This window comes from Mus musculus, chromosome 14 (assembly GCF_000001635.26).
Source record: "Mus musculus strain C57BL/6J chromosome 14, GRCm38.p6 C57BL/6J".
Taxonomy (NCBI): domain Eukaryota; kingdom Metazoa; phylum Chordata; class Mammalia; order Rodentia; family Muridae; genus Mus; species Mus musculus.
In genome coordinates, this window is record NC_000080.6 from 60546770 (window position 1) to 60559427 (window position 12658).

The window sequence follows — 12658 nt, forward strand, 5'->3', positions numbered from 1 at the left end:
CTTTACACTCATATACCCCCAAAAGCAGATTGTCATGGAGCAAATAGCAAGGGCTCACCTGGTATTTGTTTGCAAAAGAAGGAAGGAAGGAAGGAAGGAAGGAAGGGAGGGAGGGAGGGAGGGAGGGAGGGAGGGAGGGAGGGAGGAAAGGAAAGAAAGAAAGAAAAAAGGAAGGAAGGAAGGAAGGAAGGAAGGAAGGAAGGAAGGAAGAAAGAAAGAAAGAAAAAAGGAAGGAAGGACGGAAGGAAGGAAGAAAGAAAGAAAGAAAGAAAGAAAGAAAGAAAGAAAGAAAGAAAAAAGAAAGAAAGAAAAGGAAGAAAGAGGAGAAAGAGAGAGAAAGAAAGAGGAAAGAGAGAGAGAGAGAGAAAAAGGAAGGAAGGAAGAATGGAAGAAAGAAAAGAAAATGTTAGTAAAAGGAAAGGAATCTTTCCATGGGGCAGGAGTTTAAATGGACTTGGTCGGGGTTAAGCAGGAGCCTTACTTTAAACTTACGTACTCCTATTTCTAAGGCTCACACTGCAGTCTGGCACCTTGTAGCAGAGCTGCTGATGATACAAGTGGCATTGATGTTGTTTCCAGCTACGCAACTGGAAATATAGGGACCACACTGCATGTTTAGCTTTGTGAAAGTTAAGCACTTGGTTCAAGGAGACGCTAAGTCCATCCATCACTTTAGCTGGATTAAAGATGATGCAGTTCCACCTTGACCTCAGTTAAAGTCCAAGAAAGAACCTGGCCATGAAGCACCCATTCACCCTGCACCGGGCTGGGGATAGCTGTGTCCCACAGGAACAACAGAAGAGAGCCATGCTTACAGAATGACTGACAGCTCGTCTTTTCTGATAGTCCTATCATGTAGAATAGACATGGCTATAGAAAGAATTTAAGTAGAAGACATGACTGAAAATGATCTAGAACAGGAAAACCAGACATACAATGAGGAAATGGTGTGTGGAAATTGCCAGCATCGTGAAAAGCTGGCGAGCACTCAAAGTGAACTGTTGCCTTTCTCATCCCTGGAAACCCATTTTCCTATTTAGGAAACAGAGAAAAGCCTGACTTTGGTGTCCCAGGGGTGCGCAACCTCTAGCATTCAAATACAATGTTACCATCTACAAATGTGTTGGGCTGTGCTCATAGCTGTTCTAAGATGCATGCAGTCCAAGGGCCACTGGCCATATCTGAAGAAAACTGGCATCAATATATACTCTTGAGAAGGAAACCAGAAATGATGTTTTCTTTGTTCAAGACTTGCATCAAATACCATGTGTCTTAGTTAGGGTTTTACAATTGTGAACAGATACTGTGACCAAGGCAGCTCTTATAAGGACAACATTTAGTTGGGTCTGGTTTACAGGTTCAGAGGTTCAGTCCATTATCATCAGGGCAGGAGCATGGCAGCATGCATGCAGGAGGAGCAGAGAATTCTACATCTTTATCTGAAGGCAGCTAGGAGAAGCCTGGTTCCTACATGGCTAGGAGGAGGGTCTCATTGCCCACTCCCACAGTGACACACTTCCTCCAACAAGGCCACACCTACTCCATCAAGGCCACATCTCCTAATAGTGCCACTCCCTGGCCCAAGCATATACAAACCACAATGCTTCTTTTCTTGCCAGTTTTCTAATGCTGTGTTTTCCAAGACTGTGATAAAGATGCCAGAGACAACCAATCAAAAAGGAGTAGGGTGCCCTCTGGAGCGATGACTCAGTAGTGAAGAGCACTTGCTACTCTTGAGAGGACCTAGGCTCCATTCCTAGCATCCACATGTTGTCTCATAACATCTGTTAGTCAAGGACTTGGGGAATCCAACCTTCTTTTTAGTCCTCTAAAGGCACCAGATGTACACATGGTGCACAGACACACTTACAGGCAAAGTATCTGTACATATAAGATAAATACAGCTTTTTTAAAAATTAGGAAAAAGTAAAAGAAGGCAAGGCTGGTTGGGGTCATGATTTCAGATGTACAGCTCCCAGCTGTGGGGCTCACTTGCACTGGACCCATGACAGTGCAGTGCAGAAGCAGATAGTAGAGCAGATGTGTTCTGTACAAAGCCACACACCTTTATGGAGGCCTCTGGGATATTGGATACAGCAGTCAGTGGGACCTCAAGTCTATATATTTAAACTCTCTATATAATATGCGTATAGCTCCTACACAGTGTCTGGCAGCTGAGACCCTTGGAAGGCAGGTGATACCCTTTGCTGTAATTGTGCAGAGCCAGTTGTCACCTTAGTCAGCGACATCATTCTCTTCAATGTGTAATCTGAGGTCAGTTGACAACAGGCAGCTTTCCCATCAGTCATCCTGTGGTGTGATGACAAGTCCCCTCTAGCTTGCTTACTCCATCATCTTGGCCCACCGAGCATCTTTCCTTACTGCTCTAGGTACTGTGGACTTATCTGCAAGTTAGATTCAGCTCCACCAGAGTTTACCATTTGCTTGGTAAGCCGTGCATTAAATCATTCCTCCATGGGTAAGTCTTCTAGGGATGGCTGGTGGTTCTCAGTGATAGCTGATGAATATGATCTAATCAGAGAATAAGAGAGGAGGTCCCAGGGGAAGGGTCACAGGCCTGAGGACTAGAAAGTGAGAACCAGAAAGGGCAAGGTGAGAGGGAGAGCATTGCAGGTAGTGCAAAGGCCCTGGGGTATGGAGACCAGAGTGTAGTCAGCCACAGAAACTGGTGTGTGAAATGACACTGTCCAAACAAACAAGGTCCAGGTTGCCCAGGGACCTGCACTTCAGAGTTTTATCTGCATTTGTAACTTTGAGAAGGGAGGATATGAGTCAAGTTCCTCTTTGAAAAGACCACTCTGACCTCCTGCTTTACAGAGAGGCTAGAGCTGGGGAGAAGGCAGGCTGCTGATCTGGTCTTTTCCATCCGAGAGACTTTGCTAAGCTGTGTTGGTGGATCTAGCTGAGCATGTCTATTACTGGTCTTCTTAATTGTGTATATTTTAAGGTGTTCAACATTGCAGGACCGTGGTAGTGCACGCTTTCAATCTCAGCATGCAGAGGCAGGCAGCTCTCTGAGTTTGAAGCCCACCTGATCTAGACAGTTCTAGCAAGGCTAGGGCTATGCAGACAACAAGCAAACGAAGATGCACAACATGAATTTCTGACAACCTTGCTTTGGTAGACACATCAGCTGTGGCTACAACAATCACACTAATTAATATACCCCCCCCCACATTCAGTCAGTGTTCCATACCTGAATTCAATCAACCTCAGACCAAAAATACTCAGAGTCAAAAGCCGTGTCTGCATTGAGCATGAATAGACCTCATTCTTGTGATCATTCCCCAAGCATTACAGCCCAGCATTGACTTATTCAGGGCTTACGTGTGGTAGGCACTGTAAACTGTATAGAGATTAAGAACACGAGAGGCTGTGCACAGGCTCTGAGCAAATACAATGCCATTCTATATAAGGGCCTTCAGCATTTCCTGACTTTGGTGCTCATGTGGTGTGACAGGGACCATTCTGAAGCTGATTCCCATTAGATACCAAAGGACAAGTATAGTGAGTTTGTTTTTTGCCTCTCTTCCTTTTCTCTCTCCTTCATCATAAGAACCTGAAAATCTGATCTCTTGGCAAATTACCAGGGTTCCAATGGCAGTTACTATCTCTGGTCTTTAGACCGCTGCTGGCCACCACATCCCTAGACAAGTCATCCCATGTACCTGATTTCAGTCTCCCTCGAGGACAACACTGCTTCGGGACATCTATCTGCTGTTTACAATCAATCACGGGGCTAATCTCACTCCTCGACTCTCAAGTGATGACCTCAGCTTTTCCTGTGTAAGGCCTGATTTGTGGTTTCCAAAATTCCGTTATTTCAGAACAGAAATGAGCGATTTCCCAATGAAAACTTCAGTTCCTGCAAACCAAAGGAAAACGAAAGGAGTGAATAATCTGAAATTCCTGGGCCCTTATCAAAAGCTGGCAAAGTTAAATCCTGAACCCTTTTAGCTCCAAAGCTCACCCTCACCATCTATCTCCTTCCACTGACTGAATGTCAAACATACGAGAGGGATAAGACCCTTAAAGGATGTTCCAATGAGTTTTGTTGCTAGAGACAAACGAAGGGGACATAACAGCAGCAAGCTAGAAAGTACCCCGCTGTGGAAGAAAGGACTTTGGGGAGATTACATGGATGTCAAGAGCTTAGAATAAGTGACTGAGGACTGAGCCTAGCGATTTGTCTCTGACACGTGCCATGTTGCTTCAGAGAGAGGGAAATGCTCAAATGGCATGTTCACAGTTCAGAGATACCAACCTGGGCAGGATGGGAAAGTCAGGGATCCTGTGCACACATGTGATGTTGGGACCGGAGCTGGACTCTGGAGTCCATCAACCTTGGTGTGCCATATGTCACTTAGAAGGCTATTTCCCTCTAAAGGTGCAATTAGGTCTGGGATGTGGCCTGTGACCTTGCTGTCACACAGTATCAACTGTACTGTGTGATATGCCATGGACCTCCCCCTAGAAGTCAGCGAGGGGAACAGACCACAAAGTCTTCTTTGACTTGGTGCTCTGATGCTTGAGGAGCTCAGTCCTTACTGTGCACTGCAGGGGTCCGCGAGGAAGATTGCGTCATTCCAGCCGTTGCTCCTTGCTAAGAAAAGGCCAACCTTGCAAGTTGGAAGCCAGCTCCTTCTCTCTCCATCACAGCCTCAAATACCTGCGCCTCCTCAAATCCCCCCATGCTTCCTTGGCTCAGTCCCAAGTTCTGCCCAGCACAGGGACGAACGTCCAGCATAGAAAGCAATATGTTCTGTTTTATTCACCCACTGACATCTACTCCCTGCCTGTTGCATGCCTAGCCCTGTGCTAAGGATCATGGCCATAAAATGCGTTAAAACATCATCCAGGACTGGAAGAGAAGAATCCCAGCTCACTTTTGCCATTGAACTGGTAAACAAAATTAGACTTGTTAAAACAACAACAACAACAACCACAACAACCACAGCCAAGCCACATAAAAGAAACCACCTTGTTCTTTTGAAGGTTGATTATACCACATTCACTAGGAGCCCGTAAAAGGTCTTTATCTTGTTTTAATTTACCTCTTTCTCACTTCATCTTCATACCTATTGACCTTCTCCCTACCCCATGACACCACAGCGCATTTGGCACACGGCTGGACGTGGATATCTGAACATCTGTGGGAAAGACAGCTATTATACATGTGAGCGGATATTTAAGCACACGTCAGTTGTTCTATGCTGGGGGTTGTCTTGTGTGTCTTACTCTGTAAAACTCGCATGCACATTTTAAGGGTACAGGTGTCTCCTGTTGTACATCTACTTCAGTGGTTCTCAACCTTTCTGATGCTGCGACTCTTCAGTACAGTCCCTTATTGCCACTTCACTGTAATTTTGCTATGATTGTTATTGTAATGCAAATACCTGATATGTGACCCTTGCGGTTGAGAACCAGTGCTCTACCTAGTCTCCTATCTGCTCAGGTCTCCAGAAACCTCTGCTTTCCTTGTCTATTTCCATGGGTTGGGCCTCACATTGCTTTTTACTTTGCATGCAGATACACAAGATACCTCAAGCCTTCTGGGGTCTGTTTCCCTGGTACTGATGTGCTCTCAGATACTCTCCCATGTGGGTCATAGGTCACATGCTTTCCTAGGTCACTGACAGCTGCCGTGTTGCTCTCAAATGGCCGAACCATCTCCTTCAGTCCAGCAGTCTACCTTTTCTTCATAATCATCAAATTGGAATCTAGAGTAACGCAGGTCAAGTCCATGGCCACTGGCTGAGCAATCGCCGTCTCCTGGCTCTGTTTCTCGTTCATACACAGCATCTTCAGTACTTCCATCTTTGCAAGGCCCAGCTCACTGTCCTCTCATCAAGTAAGGATTCTGAGATCAGAAAGGGTGGGCTCCTTACACAGAGGCACACAGCTATGCTAAGGCAGAGATGTGGTTTGCCCTACCTCCCGACAGCGATCAGTAGACCAAAGGGTGATTTGAAAAGTAGACATTAGCCAGCATGCCAGCTGGCATTTTAAATCCTACAAATATATCTGCGATGTGGATAGGGAAGGTGGTCCTGGCAGAGAACTCTCCTAGCCTGGACCTTTGGATCCTATGTGGATGCTTAGAAGCCATGGAAACTCTTGTATTCAGCTATAGATAGATGTGTTGTTTCCATGTAAATACACAAAAACTTGTAAGGAGTCTCTACACAGAAGAGTCGCTTTCTCTGGAAAACCTTATTTTTTTTCTGGTTTTTATAATGCTGGACATTCATACTAAATATGCAGAGGTTAGACTCACCCAAATCTTCTGTCTTAGACTGTTTTCTGTTACTGAAGAGTTTATTTGGCTTACACTCCCAGGATACAAAGATCCATTACTGATGGAAGTTAGGACAGGAATTCAAGAGGCAGGAACTGAAGACAGCACATGGGGGAAATGCTATTTTCTGGCTTGCTCTCATGGGCCACTGTTACCTTTCTTATACAACCCAGGACCAACCACCTAGGATAATATTGGCCCTAACCAACACTCCCCCCAAGGCAGACCAGACATCAGAGCTTCCACTTAAAGCTGAACTTTTATTTTCTTGGTTAAAGAACAATTTTTAAAAGATTTGTTTATTTTATGTATATGAGTATACTGTAGCTATCTTCAGACACACCAGAAGAGGCCATCAGATCCCATTGCAGATGGTTGTGAGCCACCATGTGGTTGCTGGGAATTGAACTCAAGACCTCTGGAAGAGCAGTCAGTGCTCTTAACCGCTGAGCCATCTCTCCAGCCCTCTAAAGAACCTTTTTGTTGCTGTCTAAACTGCCCTGGCTTCTCCCTAGGCCAGGGATGTTTATAAACAGCACAATAAAACATGAAGATAAACCAGGCTCTGAGCATGCTGGCCGTCATGCCTTTTGGTGGCAATAGAGACACCCCAGGGCAAGTACAACCCCTCTTACAGGTAAGAGTGTAATACCTGCTTTGGGCACAGAAGGGTTAGTGGCAATGGCCTGCTGGGCTCAGTCAGAAATGGCCTGAGCCTGACTCCACAGGCAAAGTTGGGTCCTGGAAGTTACTAGCAGTCTGCTGGAGTAAGAGAGGAGGGCAGCTGCACTGGACCGCCCTCCCTGAAGCAACTCGTACAAGTTCCTCATACTTTTGGGCCTCCGTTTGTTCAGAGAACTGTATTACAGGTATGGGGGAGAGCCGTTTTGTGATATTAATCAGAGCAGATTAAAACTGCTTTCCTTAGATCTGTTCTGCAATAGTTTTCTTTGGAAACCAAAGTGAGCCACCTTTTGAGCCGACCACCTTGTGCTGGCAGCGGAGCCAGAACCAACCCCAGCAGGTAGAGTGCTTTCTGCCATTTCCAAAGGGGAGTAACTGTTTCCCTAGTTGTCCCGTAGACAGCCCCTGTGTGCAGTATACAATGGTTGGGGGCTCTTCTTAAGAGGACTGGATCCAGTTGAGCAGTGTCTGCCCACTTGTGCAGTTTGCAAGAGCCGTGTGATGAAAAGTACCTCTGCCTCCTATTCTGAACAGGGGAGGGGCTTCTCCATTATAGTTTAACCAGCATTCCCTCCTGCTCCCAGGGAAAGAAAGGGGAGCTAGAAAGAGCTGTTCGTGACTGGAATGGTAAAGAGCTCCCAAAGCTGGTCCTAATTGTCTTCTGTAACTTAGCAACACACTGAAGGAGTGGGGCGGGAGGGGGAGCAATTCAAATTCACTGGTAAGATGTGGGTGGAATGAGGGAAGGGCAGGAGCGGTGCCCCAGGTGCAGCACAAGGAGGCGGTTTCCCTGCGGGGTAAATTCTTTTGAGCACCCAGGAGGAGGAGCTGTGCCAGGAGTGAGGGATATGGCTGTTTTGAGATGGATAGGTGCCCAGGAAGGGACTTAGACCACCCACTGGCCACTTCCAAGCCTGCAGACTGAGGCTTACCAGGCACAATGTGCTCAAGAAAGCACTTTCTGTCTCTCCTTTCAGGAGCTGAAGCAAGTGGAGGTTTCAGGTTTTCCTTAAAGGCGGAAACCTACCCTGCCGTTCTTTAGCTAGGGATGAGTCTGTGGCAACTGCTGGGTGCCATTGGCAAGCTCCCTAGTGAAGCACCACAGGGCTCTGGAGAGCACCTGTCAGATTTTCAAGTGGTCCAAGGTCATCAGGGACAGGTCTCACATGCTGCTGCACGCTGACCTGAAGTTGACAAGGTGACAGGGCAAGGAAGCACGTCTTTCCTAACAAGTAGCAGCGGGTTACCTTTGGAATCTCAAACAGCTTGTGTGGGATACTTGGTCACCAGCTGGTGGTGGCTGCTTTTTGGGAGGCTCTGGACCTCTGGAGGTGTGGCCTACCTACAGGAAGTAATGGGTTTTAAAGGTCTTACCCGGTCCCCATTTCCTCCACCCTTTCTCTGCTTCCCATTCTCCATGCCTCCTCCATCACACACTCCTTCTCCAGTGCCTCCTCCATCACACACTTCTCCCTCCATATCACTTCCATTACACACTGCCTCTTCCAGGTTGTTCTGCATCAGCACACGGGACCAAGCCACCATGCACTAAGCCCTCTGAAACAGTGAGCCTCTTATGTGCACCTCTCTTATGTGCACCTTCAGCTTAATTATTTCTCAACGACTGTTTCCAGGAGCTGGTTCTAATCCTGGGTGGGTCCTTTCTCCTTCCAATCACCTCTGTTCCTGTCTCTGTACTACCTTCTAGCTGGGTACCACAACTACATGGCCAAGAGAAAAAATGACAGAGTTTTGAATCTATTGAAGATTTCTTTATGGTAGATCCTCAGGGGAAGATTCAGCAATACTAAACTTGTATTCCAGAATAAAATGGGTTTGGGCTGTGGGCTTGGTGGTCCCAAGGCAGTGGCAGTCACTGAATCAAGCAGAGGGTAAGTTCTCAAGAATGAGGTGAGGATAGATGGAGAAAGAGCAACTGGGAATGGGATAAAGCCAGGTCCTTAACAGAATAACAGGGGCTGGTCCTTACTCTGGCCTGAGAGGCCACAAAGCTGATTGCCCTGTAGCCCAAAGTAATTGGTTTTGTTTGTTTATTTGCTTTGTTTTGTTTTTTAGTTTTTTGTTTGTTTGTTTTTAAAGTAGAGATAGAGAATTATCTGAAGCAGCTTTTATAGGCTCCTTGCCCTGGTCACAGTGGGGTGATGTGGGCATAGGTTTCTGCTCTACCTGAACGTCACAGGGAAAGCCCAGTAGTTCAGCCAGCCCCACATACATGATAGAGGACATGTGGCAAGGTTTTCCCTGTCCAATCTATTTAAATATTAGTGCAGCAGGAGGCCTGTGATTGGAAAGGGAAGCGGAGCTTGGAGGTGGATGGACAAGATGATCCAGATTCAGCGTGGCTTTAAGTAGCCACAGGTAGATATAATATAGGGATAAAATAATGGGGTTACTTGTCTAATCTAGGTGGGCAACTTCTATCATCAATTGGCTCTGAAATTATTGTATAGGCATCTTGTGAATTGAGAATTTATTGATATATAAATCTGACTGTTTAATTATAAGCTTCTAGAGTTTTGTTTTACTGGGTTACTGGAATGGGGACAGCCATCCACAAGGAGTTCATGGCTGAGAAGGAACTAGCGGTTCCAGAGACAAGCAAACATGAGCTGGGAATACTGTGACCAGTCGCTGCAGGGGCTAGCTAGAGACCAGGTTGTTGAGTGTTGTGGCCGCTGACCACAGGGTGGATGGTCGTTGCGTGGGTCTGGCGTGGCAACAATCCACCAAGGGAACTCGGGAGCTGAGCTGAGATCACCTGGCTGGAGCCATGTAGCCCGCTGGTGCCCTGTTTAGTAAGGAAACTTGCCTGTCTTTTTAATATTTCCTGCAACATGGACATGCTTGCCAAGATGTGGAAGGAAGAGAGGCGTTCTCCCAGCCGTGGCCTGAGCATCTAAAAGCTATTTCCAGAGCGCATAAATCACAGACAACTGTTGATAGCTCATGTTCTCCCTCCCTCAAAGGACAGACACACACACACACACACACACACACACACACACACACAGAGTGAATGAGCAATGCTTTCTTTCTGGGACTCTTAACCATGGCTAACGTCCAGCACCTTAGCAACAACTAAGACAACTGCAACTTCACTGAATGTCTGTGGGTCCTGACCAGGTGACTATCTTTCTTGTGAGTCTTAACCACTCTGCCTGATGTCTGGGAATGGCTCCCTTTCATTCTGTGATTGACAGACCAAACAAAGGCATTCACATTTTATATCCCCAACACTCATCTATACAACAGACAGATGGGGATAGAGCGCCAAGCCCCAGACTCCTCTGTCCACAACTTGGTCCATTTCCCTTGAGCCTGGCTTTCTGGGGCCAACTGCTGGAGGTGACATAGCTGGGAAGGATCCCGATGAGGACCAGGGTCTGGCTAAGGGCCTCTGGCCTGAGGTCACCCTGTTTCTGACATGGATCATATAATCTGTTGCCTCCGAGCTCTGACCCTCCTCCGGCTCAAGCTACCTTTGTTCCACCCCACTTAGCAACTACTTTATAACATTCTGCAGCCAGATTGGATACTCTGATTTGAAATGTACCAAATGCCTAGCAGGGTCCTGACCCCAGGGATCTCACATCACTGAGCCTTTTATTTTAATTTAAGGAATGATGGCAGTGTTCTGTAAGCTGAGGCTGAGACGAGGTCTCAGGGGACAATAAACTATCGTGTCAAATGCTGGGCCTCTGTGTCACTTGCTGTTCTTATTTCTCACACAAGACATGACAAAGGCAACATAGAGAAGGACAGGTTTGTTGTGACTCAGTTTGGGGATGCCCGTTCGTCATGGTAGAGAAATCACAGCAGCAGGAGCATGAGGTGGCTGGTCCCACTGAATCCAGTCAGGAAGTAGAGAGGTGAACAATTGTCCAGCTCACTTCCTCCTCTTTATACAGTCCAGCACCTCATCCCATGGGCTGGGATGATCCACATCCACTGTAGATTTCTCTTGCCTCAGGTAAAACTTTCTAGAAACATCCTCACACCCAGAGGTGTGTCTCCCAGGCAACCTGTCAAGTTAACAGACCAACACAATCTCCAAAACAACCTTACAGATCAGATCAGCAGATGAAGGCTCCGAAAGTCCTAGAAATTACTCAGAATCAGGACTGGGATTAGGGTTAAACTCAACTGACTTCAACTCTTGAACTCTACTCCAGGCTCCAAAGTGAAGCTCCGGTTTTCTTTTGCTTCCTCCTGAGATTATTAATCCTATGAGATGAGCATCTATCTGGGCAGTCCCTGATTCTCTCTGAGAGAAACTCAGAGCACTGAAGCCTGAATCCTGCCCAGCAGGTAGCCATGGTACTGATTTTGCAGATAACAAAATAAGCCTACTTCTCGAGAGTTGATGTGTAATAATAATTGTATGTGATTGTGGGGTACAACGTGGTGTTTCAATGCAAGAGGTACACCTCTCTGTCTTGCTTTCCAGTTCTTCCTTCATATGTGGAATCCCAAAGCTCTTGAGTCTTACTTCAAGTGACCAACCAGAAAAGCCACGTGCCCCTGGGGTTCCTTTATCTTCCCTGGGCTCTTGGTCCTATCTGTACTATCTGCCACGGTTCTCTCTGAGATGTGGTCAGGGGCTGCTGTCTGGTTTTGTTGACAAACACAAACGCCACAAATGCTGGTAAGGGTAGGAAATATTTCTGCCTAACTTTAGATAGTGTTACATGACACCTCCCGTGGGTCTCTTTTACGGGTATGTCAGCCCTCCAGTCCTCTGTGGGTCAGGGACACATCCTCTTGGCCTGCCTAAAGACATTTCCCAGGAGGAAGGCAGTGGAGCACAGGAACTGAGTGTCTCAGGCAGCTGTGGTCCTCTCCCTCTGTTTCTGCTCCATCTGCCTTTCAGACACTCTGGACAGATTTGCATCTAATGGCACTCGGCTCTCTGAACCAGCATGCTGCTTTTATAGCAACAGTTTATTAAGCGGGGAGTAACACACTCACATGGGAATAAGACTCCCACACATTATTTAGGCACACAACGCCCACTGTTATTCTCACAGTAGTTCAGTGCACCAGGAGAAGCCCGTGTCAATACTGTCAATCCTAGGAAGTCCTGAAGGAGGAACTACTTAGATCTCACTGGGTACCAAAAGTCAACTGATACTCAGTACTGATAAAATGGGTCCTACCTGCAAGACCTGCTGACACCTCACCACCAACTTTAAACCTTTTCTGGGATGACTTACTAAACCTCGTGCAATGTAAATCTACGTGAAGACTCATTATGTATGTAGAGAACGGTGATGAGAAAAATTTAGTTCCTATCCAGCGTAGACATGGGAGCTTTCTCTTCTGAATATTTATAGCCCAGGATTGGTTGGATTAGTACAGTGGCTCTTAAAATGTGGGTCGTGACCCCTTTGGGGTTGAATGACCCTGTCACACTGGTCACCTAAGACCATCAGAAAACAGATATTTACATTATGATTTATCACATTTATTTATACCCAGTTATAAAAATAGCAATGAAAATAATTCTATGGTTGGTAGTCAGCAGAGCCTGAGGAACTGCAGTAAGGAGTCTCAGCATTAGGAAGAGTGAGAACCACTGGGCTAGGGGCTGTGGAACAAGACATGGGAGCTCACTGCATTGGGTTTGCACCACTG

At 46.5% G+C, this 12658-nt stretch overlaps 1 protein-coding gene across 2 annotated transcripts in view, besides 1 other annotated feature; it reads left to right on the plus strand.

The window, feature by feature from the left end:
• Positions 1-12658, plus strand: part of Spata13 (spermatogenesis associated 13) — a 279389-nt gene that overhangs the window by 61602 nt on the left and 205129 nt on the right. The gene's annotated exons all lie outside the window — the stretch shown is intronic.
• Positions 5957-9262: an enhancer, noted in NCBI's record as "VISTA enhancer mm1122". NCBI's record gives its function as "enhancer in: forebrain[7/7]" and the evidence as "EXISTENCE:transgenic organism evidence [ECO:0001131][PMID:17130149]".